Source organism: Giraffa tippelskirchi, chromosome 1 (assembly GCF_054371585.1).
Source record: "Giraffa tippelskirchi isolate mGirTip1 chromosome 1, T2T-mGirTip1v1.2.pri, whole genome shotgun sequence".
Lineage (NCBI taxonomy): Eukaryota > Metazoa > Chordata > Mammalia > Artiodactyla > Giraffidae > Giraffa > Giraffa tippelskirchi.
The window spans coordinates 66,675,505-66,693,193 of record NC_137275.1 but is presented as its reverse complement, the minus strand read 5'-3'; the positions used below and the strand labels follow the sequence as shown (position 1 = coordinate 66,693,193).

The 17,689-nt window shown below is 43.2% G+C and overlaps 1 long non-coding RNA gene across 1 annotated transcript in view; it reads left to right on the top strand.

Annotated features, from left to right (window-relative positions):
- Positions 1 to 16,538, top strand: part of LOC145527090 (uncharacterized) — a 41,319-nt gene extending 24,781 nt beyond the window's left edge. The window contains exon 5 of the long non-coding RNA XR_014069502.1: positions 15,992 to 16,538. This is a non-coding gene — a long non-coding RNA (uncharacterized LOC145527090). The remainder of the gene's footprint in view (positions 1 to 15,991) is intronic.
- Positions 16,539 to 17,689: the final 1,151 nt, after the last annotated feature.

The window sequence follows — 17,689 nt, the reverse complement described above, 5'->3', positions numbered from 1 at the left end:
CTCCTTCCCATGTAATGATGTCATTCTCTAGGTTCTGCTTCTATATTTGTCTAAGCAGTCAAATGCCTATTAAACTTTGTTGACCCCCTCTATCTCCGACACACATGAACTCAGTCTCTCTCCTCTCTTGATATGCACACACACACACAAGCATACACAAACTTTCTCCTGGAACCCTTAAGAGCTCCTTAGATCCTTTATAAGAAAAATTTATTTTCTACAGCCAAGACTTTGCTTGGACAAAAGTCAGGGCACATATATTTGTGGACATCCATGAAGTCTATTTTGCTCTATGTGAATTCCTTCCTTTTGGCCTATGAATAAAGATTTCGTCTGGAAGAAGAAAGAGACTAAAGAACCTTATAAAACTGCTCACCCCTCTTCTCCCTTGATCATATATTCAATCTCTGGTCTGAGAATCTGAAAATGTCAGGAATGCATTGTTCCCTATGATTTAGCATTAGCAAGAGAGCTCTTTGAAAGGATTCTATTATATCTTTATATCTTTGCACATAAACTTGGTCTTCTCTGAAAACTCAGTTCCAATTTATTTGCGGTGAAAATCCCTACAGTTGTGGTAAGGATTTTAAGAGATGAAGAAGGGAAACACCATTCAGCAGTTACGGTGTCTATAGCAGCGTGCTAGGTGCTTTTCTAGACATAGGTGCCTTGGATCAGTTCAGTTCAGTTGCTCAGTTGTGTCCGACTCTTTGCGACCCCATGAATCGCAGCATGCCAGGCCTCTCTGTCCATCACCAACTCCTGGAGTCTACCCAAACCCACGTCCATCGAGTCGGTTATGCCATCCAACCATCTCATCCTCTGTCGTCCCCTTCTCCTCCCGCCCCCAATCCTACCCAGCATCAGGGTCTTTTCCAATGAGTCAACCCTTCGCATGAGGTGCCCAAAGTATTGGAGTTTCAGCTTCAACATCAGACCTTCCAATGAACACCCAGGACTGATCTCCTTTAGGATGGACTGGTTGGATCTCCTTGCAGTCCAAGGGACTCTCAAGAGTCTTCTCCAACAACACAGTTCAAAGGCATCAATTCTTTGGCGCTCAGCTTTCTTCACCGTCCAACTCTCACATCCATACATGACCACTGGAAAAACCATAGCCTTGACTAGACGTACCTTTGTTGGCAAAGTAATGTCTCTGCTTTTAAATATGCTATCTAGGTTGGCCATAACCTTCCTTCCAAGGAGTAAGCGTCTTTTAATTTCGTGGCTGCAATCACCATCAGCAGTGATTTTGGAGCCCCAAAAACTAAAGTCAGCCACTGTTTCCACTGTTTCCCCACCTATTTCCCATGAAGTGATGGGACCAGATGCCATGATCTTAGTTTTCTGAACGTTGAGCTTTAAGCCAACTTTTTCACTCTCCTCTTTCACTTTCATCAAGAGGCTGTTTAGTTCTTCTTCACTTTCTACCATAAGGGTGGTGTCATGCTCATATCTGAGGTTATTGATATTTCTCGCGACAATCTTGATTCCAGCTTGTGTTTCTTCCAGCCCAGCATTTCTCATGATGTACTCTGCATATAAGTTAAATAAGCAGGGTGACAATATACAGCCTTAACGTACTCCTTTTCCTATTTGGAACCAGTCTGTTGTTCCATGTCCAGTTCTAACTGTTGCTTCCTGACCTGCATACAGGTTTCTCAAGAGACAGGTCAGATGGTCTGGTATTCCCATCTTTTTCAGAATTTTCCACAGCTTATTGTGATCCACACAGTCAAAGGCTTTGGCATAGTCAATAAAGCAGAAATAGATGTTTTTCTGGAACTCTCTTGCTTTTTCGATGATCCAGTGGATATTGGCAATTTGATCTCTGGTTCCTCTGCCTTTTCTAAAACCAGCTTGAACATCTGGAAGTTCACGGTTCATGTATTGCTGAAGCCTGGCTTGGAGAATTTTGAGCATTACTTTACTAGCATGTGAGATGAGTGCAATTGTGTGGTAGTTTGAGCATTCTTTGGCATTGCCTTTCTTTGGGATTGGAACGAAGACTGACCTCTTCCAATCCTGTGGCCACTGCTGAGTTTTCCAAATTTGCTGGGTGCCTTGAACGGTTTGGCATAAAAGAGGTCAAGATGCATCCTGTGTGTAGATGAGGCAGGTGCCCAGCAAGGAGGAGGTGATGGAAGGGGAGGGAGGGGGAAGAACCAGGGGAGATGGGCACAAGCTGGTTTGGAAGGATGCCTAGGAATGTCAATAGAGTGGATGGTACATATAAAGGAAGAAACCTTGGCCTTGACATCCTAAGTTTCTCTCCCTTTCTTAATGAGCTCCCTAACTCCGTCCCACTGCCTCTGTGGGAACCTGACTAGTACCGGATGACCCAGAAATCTCCCCTTGGCTCCCGCTACTCTTATTGTTTCTCTCTCTGCTTCAAACACCCTGACCAGGCACATCTCACCTCAGCCCCTTGGCAGTTTTGTTCTTCCTGCTTTGAATGCTTTTTCAAAACTATGAGAAAAACAATTGCTGTGGTTTTCAGTCCCCCAGTTAGTGGTACTTTGTTGTGGTAGCCCCAGCACCCTCATACAGATGTGCCGTGGCCTTCTCAGAATAGCAGTGTTTTCCTGTTGGTCCCTAATGTGTCCAGGAACTGAACCGAGTCCAGAAAGCAAAGAAGGCAAAGAACAGGAGGAACAGGTTGCTCCCCACCTAGCAGCAGACAGCCTCTAAAGAAAAATTGAATGTGACAACCTAGAGGGGTAGGATAGGGTGGGAAGTGGGAGGGAGGCTCAAGAGGGAGGGGATATATGTATACCTATGGCTGATCCATGTTCATGTATGACAGGAACCAGCACAATTGCAATTATCTTTCAATTAAAAACAAATGAATTTTTTAAAAATTGAAGTATAGTTGATTTACAATGTTGTGTTAGTTTCAGGTGTATAACAAAGTGAATCAGTTACACATATACATATATCCACTTTTTTTTAGATTCTTTTCCCATATAGATCATTACAGAGTATTGAGTAGAGTTGTCTGCACTATGCACTAACTAGGTCCTTATTAGTTATCTATTTTACATACAGTCATGTGTACATGTCAGTCCCAGTCTCCCAGGTTATCCTTCCCTCTTCCCTTTCCCCCTATAGGTTTGTTTTCTACATCTGTGACTCTATTTTAGCAGACACCCTTTTGTTAGGTGACATTTGTGGTCAACGGGAATGATCTTGAATTATTGCTAAACTTCATCTGCCAGGTGGCTACAATGTCATGAACTTAGCTGGTCTGCCTGCCTAATTTAAATGAAGAATAAGCACTCTTATTAGCATAGAACTCTGTGGTGCTTTTTTGAAAGGCTGAGGGTGGAGGAAGCCAGGCTCCACAGCAGTAGCTTTCAGTCCCACTCCCATTCAGAAGATGGGCCCATTCAGAGCTGGCCTGAGGGTGCTGTTTGGTGACTTCTGTGTTCTCCAAGCTGATTGCCAAGCGGCCCCACTCTACTGAGCCCCACTCAAAAGCAGTCCATAATCTGCACTTTTTGTCATATGGGCTCCCAAGGAGTGGAAATTGCCCCCACAGCACCTTGTAAATGATGATCTCAAGGATCCTTCTCAGAGTGAGACAGAAAGATTTCTGGGTAGATAGGAAATTTTAAAGAATCTTTTCTCCCTCCTAATCATTAACACCACCACTACTATCATTTCCATAATCATCTTTATAATTATTTGAAGTGGAAAGGAAGCAGGGTACCTGCTTAATGAAAAATAGATGGGGAAAAAATAGAAACTGTGAAGATAGGTGATTGAATAGCCTCTCAGAAATGCACACCATCGCATGTGATTAGTGAGCATTGGAGGGCATCCTTGGCCCCTAGAAACTTTTCCAGCTGAAACTTGCCTCTCGTCTTCTAACACCTTTTGCTCCAGTCACATTGAATCTCTGATTTCTTACCAAAAAGACTCCCCAGTTACCTACCTCTGTGACTCTGCTTCTGTTTTGCCTCCCTCACTCCCACTACAGAATCCTCCATCTGTCTCCTCTTTAGAACTTCCAAAAGGCCCTATCTGAATCTCTTTTGGAGCTTTTGTCATTGTCTGCCATAGATAGACAGATACAGATATAGATATCTTGATAGAAATAGGTGGAGAGATGTAGTTTTTTTCCTTCTACTAGAATTATCTCCTTGAAAGATACTCTTTGCATTCTTCTCTGCATCTCCCTTGCCCAAGTCATCAGGCATGTGCTTTGAACAGAGTAGGTGTTCCCTAAATGTCTGTTGAAAGAATGAGAAGCCAGAAATTTACAAACTCAATTTTTTTTAATAGACATAAGTCAAGTGGAAAGGCTTGGGAGGAGCAATACCAGTTGTGGCAGAGCCTACTATTATTCCCCAAACATCTTTTCTCTCCTTCCTGGACACACAGGCAAATAACATTTACCTGTTTTGCAGTTAGAGGAGATCTGGTAACTAAGTTTTGGAAAATGGTATGTGAGCAGAAATGCTGTGTCCCACCTCAAGACCTGGCCCCATAAACCTACATACATGACCCTTCATTTTCTTTCCCTTCCGCCAGCTTGATGAAGGTTAGCACAGCAATCTTGGAAATCACAGCTTGGAGATGACAAAGCCATAAGTTAGAAGGAAACTGAGTTCTTGAGTCATCACATGGAGAGAAGCCCCTTAGCAAGCAGTAATACCATTTGGAGATTTTGTGTAAGAAATAAATGGCTACCATATTTGAACCATTACCCAATTTGGGGTTTATTTGTTACACTAGCTAGAAATTACCTTAACCAATGTAATAGGTTTTAGTGTTTCCAGAAAAAAAAGTACAAAAAACAGCATTGTTGGTGTACATAAGTAAACTGGTTTCCCACTTTCGGCGCCAATATGCCCCCCTTTTGGCTTCCCTGATGACTCAGCAGCAGGCTACAGTCCATGGGATTATGAAGAGTCAGTCATGACTTAGCGAATAAGCAACATAACAGAAAATGCCTCCTTTTAAGTTTGGTTGTGGAGGGAGGTATTTAAAGATCACTCCATTTCCAGACACATGCTCATCCAGCAATGCTCCCACCCGATAAAAGGAAGTGTGGCAGTTTGGGGTCACTCTTCCTAGAAGCTGCCACACTGAGATGCTGTCCCAGTTCCTGTAGCAAATGCAAAGAAGGTTCCTGCTACTGTGGACAGGGAGAGTTTATGGAGATGGGTAAGAATCATGACAAAAATTTCTATTGTAGAGATCATAAAACCCAATTCTTTTTGCTACTGACCTGTAGAACACACTTGTAGTGTTTGGGAAAAGGAAGAAAACTCTGGCTCAAGCAGGTACCACCTGAAACTACTTGACTTCACGAAAGTGTCATGCTCTTCAAAAAGCTCTCACTGCTACAACCTGCCCAATGTAATCTTCCCAGGAAACATTCTTCATTGTTCCATGCTGTCTTATGGATTGAAGTCTGAATTCTTTAAGGCCCTCCGTGATCTGACCTCAGTTTTTCTTTCCAATCAAGTAGATATTTGTTCCATAAGCTGTATTCTTTCCATTCTTTTTCTCCGGCTCAGCACCATCACATATGTATACGTATAAGGTTACGTCACACATGTACTCTTGCCTGGAGAAGCCCATGGACGGAGGAGCCTGGTTGGCTGGGCTGCAGGCCATGGGGTCGCTAGGAGTCGGGCACGACTGAACGACTTCGCTTTCACTTTTCACTTGCATGCATTGGAGAGGTTAATGGCAGCCCACTCCAGTGTTCTTGCCTGGAGGGTCCCGGCAATGGGGAAGCCTGGTGGGCTGCCGTCTATGGGGTCGCACAGAGTCGGACACGACTGAAGCGACTTAGCAGCAGCAGCAGCAGGAGTTTTTTGGGAGAAGGAAATGGCAACCCACTCCAGTATTCTTGCCTGGAGAATCCTGTGGACAGAGGGGCCTGGTGGGCTGCTGCCCATGGGGTCACACGGAGTCGGACACGACTGAAGTGACTTAGCATGCATGCACATATGTATAAGGTTACATGTATAAGGGTAATAAACATGTATGTGTATTATACAAGGACATATATGTTGTATAAAACCTTAGTCAAGACAGATTAGGTGGACTTCCCTGGTGGTCCAGTGGTTAGGAGTCTGTCAGCCAATGCAGGGGACACGGGTTCTACCCCTGGTCCAGAGGATTCCCTATACCATGGAGCAACTAAGTCTGTGCACCACGACAGCTAAGCCCATGTGCCACAACAACTGGATCCTGTGTGCCCTAGAGCCCATGCTCTGCAACAAGAGAAGCCATTGCAGTAAGAAACTCACTCAGTGCAACTAGAGAAACCCTGTGTGCAACAACAAAGACTCAGTGCTGTAAAAAAAAAACAAACCCAAAAAGACACATCAGATTACACTAGAGTGACAAATTAAGCCCCAAATCCCAATAGCTTAGCATGTAAATGGTTTCTATTTTACTCCTGCTGCACATCCATTATGGGGGTTGTGTGTGAGTGTTTGGGTTGGAGGAGGCATTCCTCCTGCATACCAGCACTCAGGTACCCAGGCGGATGGCCTTTCTACCATTGTAGCTGCAGCACCTGGGATGGGCAGCCTTCTCTTACTGCAGCAGGAGAGGAGAGGACCCAATAAACTCAGCACTTTCACACATACTTCAATTACAGGGCAGGGAAATAGATGAAGCAAATGTAATATCAAGTAAGCATCAGTGTCTTGGTCATTCTTCCAGGAAGCCTCCCTGGTTCCTTCCATCTGCAAACGATGTCTCCTGTGTCTGAATTCTGGTAGCAGTATATGTGCCCCTCCCTTCTAACAGTTATTTTCTGTATCATATGGATACACACACACACACACACACACACACACACACACATCCATATCCATATCTATATAAAATAGAAATCACTTACTACATGTCAGACTCCCTACTGTTTACATTTCTTACCTGATTTAAATCCATAATTCTGTTATGTAGAATATTTATGTAGAGGTAGTTACTTTTATTGTCTCTGACTTACAAGAGAGCAAACAGGCACAGAAAGGCTAAGTATTCTAACAGGATTCTAGCTCAGCCAGCTGACTTCCACAGCACATGCTCTGAACTACCCTGCTCTATTATGTCTTGTCTTTTGAACTTCTTTATTAACAGAAGGTCAGCTATAAAATGGTCTCATTTAGTTTTTTTCCCATAATGTCAAGTACAGGTTTAGGTGCATAAAAGGTTTTCAGGAAAGTATTGCCCACAACTAGTCCCTTTTCTGATCAAGATCATCAACACGTCTGCTTTTAGTAGTTTCACTTTCTGCCTTGCTGGATTGCTTCTAAGGTCATCAGGAAGCATTTTAGGAGATGCAATTGTTTCTCCTTAAAAAGCTACGGGTCTTTAAGAAGATAGAAGGGGGTCTTTGGGGACATCTAGGGGACAGCAAGACAGAAGACAGCAGAAGTTAAGGTAAGACACTCAGGAAACACTCGAGCCACTTTATTTATATTGTGTTTGATTTTGTGCTTAAGAGACTGTTAAATTGCAGCAGGGAAGTGTGGCTCCTCAGTCTATTTGGTCTTCATTTGAGTCCCCAAACTCCGTAAATAAATCCAGATCCCCAGAGAGGACTTTCCTTTGCTTAAATGTGAATTCCTGGTAAACTGTAATCCCCTTCCACTGTCTGTGAGCCTTCTACAAACTAAATTTAGAAAAATTAAATTACAGCCCAGCAATGCGGCTCCCCAAATGAATGTATAGGACAAAGTACCTGAAAACACGGGGGAAAAGGTTCTTCAGAGGGAAGTGGCAGGGACCCTTGATCCATCTCATATATCTGCAATCAGAAAGGCAGTGATCTAGTTCATTTAGAAAGAAATAGGACTGTGTAAACCAATTTAGAGGCATCAGAGCAATGATCTGGGAGAATAGGCTTGTTCTAATTATGACTTTGTGTTCCAACCAGGCATGAAAGAAATCACAGTAAAACCTATTCCAGAGGAAAGCATTCCCCAATGAGGCAGTGTCTGATGCCTTCTGCACGGTGAGGGCCAGTGAGTCAGGGAGGAAAACTGCCAGAAAAGCAGCTTTGATGACTAACAAAGAGGGACTGTTCTCGTGTTTTGATGGAAAAATTGGTGGGATCTCAGGAATTAATAAGGAATTATCAGCCCCTGCTTGGATGTTTTATCCTAAATGTGAGGACTTCTATGTATTTAAATGGGAGGGGCTGATGGCACCAGAAGTCTATCCAGAGAAGAGAGGGGACTAAGTGGTACTTTGTCATTAACCCACCCACAGGATTGTTCTGTACTATCCAGTGAATGGTTATATGTCCAAGTCATCTTAAAATGCACAGCAGACCTTGACTCAAAGTATTTTCTGGACTTAAAAAAAAAAATTCCTGCTATTTTACTAGTAACTAGAGATCTCTGGTTTAAAAGGCGAATGTAGTTGGATGTTGGAATTTAAAGGAGAATGTTTTCATGAAATGGATATGATTTGGGAAGAAAAGGAAGGCAGATGTATCAGTGTTTTGTGTCCATCTTGGCCTTTCAATAACCAATGTTGTGAATGGACTGGCCCTTGTGGTTCTTGTTATAATTTCAAGGTACTTGTCAGCAATAACTATCAGGAAACTTTGAAAAAATAAATATTTATTAGTCAACAGGTGGAGAAGGCAATGGCACCCCACTCCAGTACTCTTGCCTGGAAAATCCCATGGACAGAGGAGCCTGGTAGGCTACAGTCCATGGGGTCGCTAAGAGTCGGACACAACTGAGCGACTTCACTTCCACTTTTCCCTTTCATGCACTGGAGAAGGAAATGGCAACCCACTCCAGTATTCTTGCCTGGAGGATCCCAGGGATGGAGGAGCCTGGTGGGCTGCCGTCTATGGGGTCGCACAGAGTAGGACACAACTGAAGCGACTTAGCAGCAGCAGCAGCAGCAGTCAACAGGTGTTAGAAATTATACTGCACACCTGGAAGCACACACAGCATTATCAGGAATAAAGAGGGAGAGAGAGAGAGAGAAAGCTGGCCTGGAGTTCTGCCTTTTTATTGGGCTCAAGGGTGGCGGTCTTGGGTTTTGAGGACTCTTTATTGGGTGGTGGCCTTGGGTTTTGAGGACTCTTTATTGATGAATCTAAAACATAAGAGTGGGAAGAGAGGATAAAAAACCAAGCAGCCCAACAGGTCAGTTACAAAAATCAACCAAGATTTCTAAGGCAAAGGAAAGTCAGTGACTGAGGTGGCCTGGCTCTTTATCTAGTTCATAGCTGGCAATGTGTTATTGGAGACTGCCATCTTTGAAATGGCCTTCTCTTTAAAGTGGATGCCTCTGTAATCAAAGCCTATGTCAGGCACTTGCATTACAAGAAACAAACAAACAAAAAACTACCACCACTGTCAGGGTTTACACTACAATCAGGTTCTTAGTATATTCATTTATTCAACAAACATTTGTTGGGTCTTGATGCTTTTGAACTGTGGTGTTGGAGAAGACTCTTGAGAGTCCCTTGGACTGCAAGGAGATCCAATCAATCCATCCTAAAGGAGATCAGTCCTGGGTGTTCATTGGAAGGACTGATGTTGAAGCTGAAACTCCAATACTTTGGCCACCTCATGCGAAGAGTTGACTCACTGGAAAAGACTCTAATGCTGGGTAGGATTGGGGGCAGGAGGAGAAGGGGACGACAGAGGATGAGATGGTTGGATGGCATCACTGACTCGAAGGACATGGGTTTGGGTAAACTCCGGGAGTTGGTGATGGACAGGGAGGCCTGGCGTGCTGCGATTCATGGGGTTGCAAAGAGTCAGACACGACTGAGCGACTGAAATGAACTGAACAGAACTGAAATAGACCAGGGATTGCTCCAAGCACTGGGAATGTTGTGGTGAACAAAACAAAGTCCTTTCACTCATAGAGTTTATATTCTGGATAGAGAGTCTGATAATAAACAACAGACAGATAAAGTAATAATTGTGTAATTTCTTACTGAGATAATTGCTATGAAGAAAATAAGCAATGCCGTAGTCTGTTCTGGCTACTATAACAAAATACCATTAAAATACGGTACAAAAATACTATAGACAGTGCAGCTAATACTTAACACCATTTATTTACCATAGTTCTGGAGGCTGGGTTGTCTAAGATCAAGGTGCTAGCAGATTTGCTGTCTGGTGAGAGCCCACTTCCTGGTTCATAGATGGCCATCATCTCTCTGTGTCCTTCCATGATGGAAAGGGAACAAAAGAGCTCTCTGGGATCTCTTTCATAAGGGTTCTAATCTCATTCATGAGAGCTCTGCACTCATGATCTAATCACCTCCCAAAGGCCCTAAATCCTAATACTATCACATTGGGGAAGAGATTTCAGCAGGTGAATTTTAGGAAGACAGACTCAATTTATAGCACAGAATGAGGAATTATAAAGTATTTCAGGTATCTATTGCCTTGTAACAAATTATCCCAACATTTAGTGGTTTTAAACACAATATTTAGTGGTTTTATTATTTTTCATGATTCTGTGGGTCAAAATTTGGGAAGGGCTCAGGTGGCTGGTTTTTCTGCTCCATGTAGCATCAGCTGGGGTCAATCACTTGGTCACATTCAGTTGGCAGCAGACTAGACTGAAAGATCCAAGAATGTATTCCTTTGTTTGTATGGTTTGTTTGTTTCCTCAAAGCTTATCCACGTGTCTTCTTTCTCTATATGGTATTCAGTGGTCCCATTTGATCTTTATAGCATGGCAGTTTGTCTCCCCAGAGAAAACAAAAGTGGAAGCTCCCAAGACTCTTAAAGGTTAGTCCTGAATGGGCACCCTGACATCTACTGTGTGTTTCATTGGTCAAAGTAGGTCACAAGATAAGCCCAGACTCAAGGGTGGAAAAGTAGACTCCACCTTTTGATGGACAGAATCCGTGGCGCCCATCTTTGAAAACTGTCTAGTACTGAAATTAACTGAGACAGAGGGAGCATGTTGTGGTAGATAAAATGATCTTAGGAAATGACGTTTGAACAAAGACGTGAATGAAGCAAGAGGTTAACCATGGCAAAGATGGGGGCAGGGTGGCATGCTCTAGACCAGGGTTTCCCAACCTCTGGGATCTAATACCTGATGATCTGAGGTGCTGATATAATAATAGAGATAAAGTGCATAATAAATGTAATGTATTTGAATCATCCTGAAACCTCCTGGTCTGTGGGAAAATTGTCTTCCACAAAACTGTTCCCTGGTAACAAAGTTAGGCGATGCTGCTAATAGGTTAAGTAGACAGTCGATATAGACAGAGATACAGTCAGATTACCAGGAACTTTGAAGTTTGTGTCTTTATATTTTATTACAAATAGAATGAGAAGCTTTTGTAGAAGAGTAAAATGAAATGGTGTTTGAACCAGAAGGATCACACGGTTGATGTGTGCAAAATGGATTAGAGGAAAAGAGTAGAGGTAGAAAGAGACCAGCAGAGAGGGCTCCTCAGTCATCCAGGTGAGATGATGGTGGCTTAGAATAGACTAGTATTGATGGAGGTATCAGATTCTGGGTATATTTTCAAGTTAGATCCAGCAAGGTTTGCGGACAGATTGGACATAGAACTGAGACGAAGGGCAGAATTAAGGCTATTTCAAAATATTTGACCTAAATAGCTGTGTTAATCATGGGACCATTTCCTGGAATAGAAAAGACATAAGAGGAGCAGGTTTGGGGTAAGGGGCAGTAAACAAAAAGAGCTCTGTTTTAGATATTTTAAGTTCAAGGTGACTATTAGATATCAAAATGCAGATTTTAGTTAAGTGGTGGATACAAGGGTCTAGAGTTCAGGGGAGAGGGGAAGCTGAAGACATAAAGTTGGGAGTCATCAATGTACAGCTGGCACTTAAAGCCATGAAAGTGGGACAATTCTGTCGGCCCAGTGGTTAAAACGTCACCTTCCAGTGTGGGTTTTATACGTCATCAGGAAGCTAAGATCTCACATGCAATATGGGAGACGCTGGTCAATTCCTGAATTGGGAAGATCCCCAGAAAAGGAAATGGCAACCCACTCCAGTGTTCTTGCCTGGAGAAGTCCATGGACAAAGAAGCCTGGTAGGCTATCATCTGTGGGCTCTCAAAAGAGTTGGACATGATTGAGCTACTAAACAACAGCAACAAAGTTAAGGGGCAGGGAAATATATATCATGTTGATGACAAGGACTCCAAAGGACTCCAAAATCACATGAAAAAATTCTTAGACAAAATAAAAATCTTAAAAAAAAAAAAAATAAAACCAAGAAATTGAATAGGACCTGGGATTCTCAACTTTCAGAGATCAGGAAGAGGAGGGGCAGCCAAAGAGACAGAAAAGGAGTGACCAGTGAAGGAGAAACAACAAGAGAGTGATGCCCTGTGGGGCCAAGAAAAGAGGATGCTTCAAAAATAAGGCAACAGTCTCGCAAGTTGCCGATGTGGGTCATGGAAGGTGAGAACCAAGATCTCTTGGCTTTGGCCAGTCCAGAAATCTTGGGCAACCTTGACAAGAGCAAGTTCAGTGGAGTATCAAGGAAGGAAGAAGTGATGAGAAGGTAGAGGCAGCTGATACAGACAACTCTTTCAACGACTTGCTTAAAAGGGAAGGAAGAAATGGGTCAGAAGCAGGTATGGATAGGCAGGGTTTTAAGTTTTATTTCTTTTTAAGATGGACAATATTCAAGCATGTTTTTACACTGATGGGAATATACATCACTGATGGGGAGAAATTTCTATTTCAGGGAAAGAAGAAGATACTTGCAGAAACCAAGTCTTTTATAGGATTCCAGTGCCCAAGAGGAAGGGTTAGCTTGAAACAGAAGAGTAGATAGATGTAGATTCAAATGGCTTGGTTGATATGCTGGTTAAATTACAAGAAAGTTCTTTAGTGGTTTTGGTTTCTCTGTGAAAGGAGAAACAAGGCCATTAGCTGAAGGTTAGGTGGAAGTGCTAAAGATTTTTTGGTGAGAGAAGAATGCTTTAAAAATAGAATGGAAGAATTTATTGATTAGAGAATGGGGTAGGATTCTAGGCCCATATGAGGTTAGCCAGTCAGTGTCAGTTGTTCAGCCATGTCCGACTCTTTGCAATCCTATGGACTGTTGCCCACTAGGCTCCTCTGTCCATGGGATGTTCCTGTCAAGAATACTGGAGTGGGTTGCCATTTCCTCCTCCAGGAGATCTTCCCAAGCTAGGGATCAAATCTGCATTTTCCATGCCTCCTGCATTGCAGGCAGATTCTTTACCACTGAGCCACCAGGGAAGCCAAGGTATGTGGTCATAAATTCATACATTTAAAATAAAATATGGTTGTGTATTTTTCTCTAGCCATTTGGACTTGCTAAGGTACATGTATGAAGTAAATGGAGAATTGGGTTTAACCAAAAGTTTTCTTTTTGCCACGTGAGTAAAGAGAAGGCAGCAGGATGCTATTTTTTCTAAAAATGATTGAGGAGTTTTAAAAATTTATCCAACATGCACTTGTATATTGGCTCCTATGTGCCATAGACTAAGTGCCATACAGTAACCCTTTTGATATTTACAACAACCTTATGACAAAGATACTTATTTCCCTCCATGAGATGATGAACTGAGGCCCAGAGGATTAAGGAACTTGTCTAAAGTCACACAGCTAGTAAGTGACAGAGCCAGGGCTTGAACTTGGCAGTCTGACTCTGAGCCTGTGCTGTTCACCACTGTGATACTTCTCTAGAGGACTTACAAAATAGAGACATGTATATTATCATATGTGAAACAACACCATTCCATGTTCGATGCATGAGACAAATGCTCAGGGCTGGGGCAATGGGATGACCCAGAGGGATGGGATGGGGAGGGAGGTGGGAGGGGGGTCCAGGATGGGGAACACATGTAAACCCATGGCTGATTCATGTCAACGTATGGCAAAAACTACTACAATATTGTAAAGTAAAAAATAAATAAATAAATAAATAAAATTTTTAAAAAAATTCAAGATTAAATATGAACAACTTAAAAAAAAAAATAGAGAAGCAGTAGGGATGGGTCAGGAGGGAAGTAGAGACACAAGGCAAGGGACGGGCAGTGAACAGTTTGTAGGGCCATAGAAAATGAAGGTTTGGTTGGAGTTAGGATAATAGAGGGTGAGCTGGAAAGATGAGAGGAAGTAATCAGAGAGTGGGCTGCTTCTTGAAATAGACATTTTGGAGGGAGTGGTTTTGTTGATCACATCAAGGTCTACAGCATGATTCTGGGAATGGGTACCTGAGATAGGATGAGAAAAAAGACAATTGGAAGATAGAACTGAGAGGCCAGAGTGTTGGATGAACTGTTTACTTTAGTAGCAAAGCCTCTGAGAATGCTGACAAATAGTGATGGAGAGAAAATACAAGTCAAGCTAGCTGACTCTTTACTGCCTGAGGGGGTATGTCATGGAGGCTGGTAGATGAGTGCAATAGGGAAGGAGCGGGTAGATGTGCTTCCAGCAGGCTGAAAACTTTGCAAGAGGTGGGGAGCAGGGGCAGGATGGAATCAGTGATCTAGAAGGAGCAGTGAGGAGATACCCCATGCCTCCAGGAGAAAACCAGTGATGACAGCAGAAGGCTTGAGGGAAACCACATTCTTGGGGAAAGGTGGGGTTTAATAATGGAAGAGGCTGAGGACAGTGGGGTTTTGCTGCTGACCAAGCATGAGTTTGAGAGGCATGCTGGAAGAACCTGGGGTTTGGGAAGGGCTGGCAGCTCTGAGTCATATCAGGAAACACCCAGAGACGTATAGAAATTAGATCACTGAGGAATGGCCTGGGAGGCTGGTACTCTTTTGTGCTGTCCGAGGAAATGAGGTGGGTCCTGATAGTATTCTAGGGGTAAAGGATAATTGGTTCTAATTGCAGGCGTATTCTAGGGCTTGGCCTCTGAGGTAATTCTTGGTGTGGGGTTGATAGTGCTCCTAGAAGAGGAGTGCCGAGTCCAAGCAGGGGCACAGGTAGGCCATTATCACTGACACCAAAGCCAAGGGGAGGAGCCTTACCAAGGTCAAAAGAAACAGACCTTGGCTAAATGAAGCAAAGGTGAACTTACTGGAGGGTTATCAAGAGACCACAGAACTGCAGAAATCTAGAGAGCCCAGCTGGGAGATGGGCAGGAGTAAATGGAATCCTGATGGACAGAGGGTAGTGTGATATCAGTTTTGTAGCAGGAACAGTCTAATGAACACATCACAGTTGTGATGAGTGTTCTCGCAGCATCATTCATGTAAGAGGCACTCACTCAAGGCTCAAAGTTCTGGGAGAATAACTTATTGATCAAATTTAGATCAGTGGCTCTTTTGGTCAGAATCAACTAAGCAACATCATATCAAAAAGCCGTATCTCAATGACTTAACCAACATGACTTAATTTCTTGTTCAGTCTTGAAAGTAAGCGGGAGGCTCTGCTCCACTTGGTCACTCAGAGATTCAGCCTGAGAGAGGTCGTGCTGGTTGCAGTGTCTTAGTATATGTCTTCAGAGCTTGCTGCAGAAGAAGAGGAAAAAAGCAGGAGGGTCACACACTAACTCTTAAATGCTCCAGCCTGGAAATGACACACGTTCCTTCTGCTCCTATCTATTGGCCATAATTAGTCACGTGACTCTGCTTAACTGTAAGCATGGGCCAGGGACATAAAAAGGCACACGTGGCATTTCAGTCAGTTCATTCGCTCAGTCGTGTCTGACTGTTTGCGACCCCATGAACCGCAGCAAGCCAGGCCTCCCTGTCCATCACCAACTCCCGGAATTCACCCAAACTCATGTCAAGACAGGGTGCTCAGGGCTGGTGCACTGGGATGACCCTGAGGGATGGGATGGGGAGGGAGGTGGGAGTGAGGTTCAGGATGGAGAACGTATGTACACCCATGGCTGATTCATGTGAATGTATGGAAAAAACCACCACAATATTGTAAAGTAATTAGCCCCCAATTAAAATAATAAAAAAAACACTTCATGTCCATTGCATCAGTGATGCCATCCAACCATCTCATCCTCTGTCATCCCCTTCTCCTCCTGCCCTCAATCTTTCCCAGCATCAGGGTCTTTTCCAATGAGTCAGCTCTTCGCATCACATGGCCAAAGTATTGGAATTTCAGCTTCAACATCAGTCCTTCCAATGAACACCCAGAACTGATCTCCTTTAGGATGGACTGGTTGGATCTCCTTGCAGTCCAAGGGACTCTCAAGAGTCTTTTCCAACACCACAGTTCAAAAGCATCAATTCTTCGGCGCTCAGCTTTTTTTATAGTCCAACTCTCACATCCATACATGACTACTGGAAAAACGTGGCATTTAGCGAGCAGTAAATGTCCTGCCTATAGGCTATTCTGAAGCAGGAAGAAGGAGGTGAGTACCATATCCAAGATCTTCAGACATCGAATTCACCGCTTTTCCTAAACACTACACTGCCTCCTTTGAACATGACTGAAGCAAGGTAGCACACACACACGCTACCTCCTAACAGATTATAGGTATGTGGGTGGGTGGATGGGTGGGGAGGCATGCATGAGAGACTATTTTATATTTCTGTATGTACCTTCTTATTTCTTTCCAAAATACTTAACACAGTGTTGGAGCACAGAGAATATGCTTGAAATTTCTTTTTGACTGATAGATTGATTGATACGTAGCATAAAAGTTTAATCATAGTGAAATAGCCAAAACCTCCACATCACATAAATTCAATTCAACCAACCCCTGAGAATGAGTCTGTACCACACATCAATTACTGGCATTAAAGAGAAACAACAGAGCCCTAATCAGAGGAATAAGAGTGCAGAAATCTTAAGAGAGAATATTATTTCTTTTTCTTTTGGTGATTAAGGAAAGCCTTCATTTCTTTGGAAGAAAGAAACAACATTAAGGACTAAAAATAAAGTTTAAAGTAATGAAATCGATAGCCAAGGTAGAAGGACCATCCTTTAGCTCCAATAAACACATTTTGAGAGCTTTTATGTGATGACTTTTGTTTTCTGCCGTGTATGATTTGAGTGGTTCATGATGATGACAGCTATGAAGGTGACTATTTTTGGGGTAAGCATAAATACATTTTGGGGCTTCCCAGGTGGTACAGTGGTAAAGAATCCGTCTGCCAATGCAGGAGCCAAAGGAGACACACATTTTCAACCCTGGGTTCGGAAGATCCCCTGGAGGAAGGCATGGCAACCACTCCAGTATTCTTGCCAGAATAATCCCATAGACAGAGGAGCCAGGTGGGCTACAGTCCATGGAGTTGGAAAGAGTCGAACATGACTGAGCAACTGAGCACACAAATGCACATTAGCTGACAACCACTGGCATTGTCGTTAGTGTTCCAGTGCAGATCCACTCTTGCTTCCAAGTTCAGCCCCACATCCCTACTCTCCTGTTATCCCACTGCCGCATTCTCTCTTCCATCAGACATTTCCTTCTCCTTATGGTAATTTTTCCACATGTTTTCTGTGTGGACTGAATGCTGAAGTTGGGAGATGCTGATGCACCTCCTTCCAGGACAATGATTGTCACCCTTTAGAGGGCTCTGTTAATCTCCTGGAGGTCTTGTTTAAACACAGGTTCTTGGGCTCCACTCAATGGAAAGTTTACAACTCAGTGGGTCTAGGGTGAGGCCTGGGAATTTGAATTTCTGAGAATTCTCATTCCCCTGATGTTCAGAGTTAAATAGTGTGTCCCATCACTGCCCACCCCATACCCACCCCCCAACTCATATCCACCCAAAACTTCAGAAAGTGAGC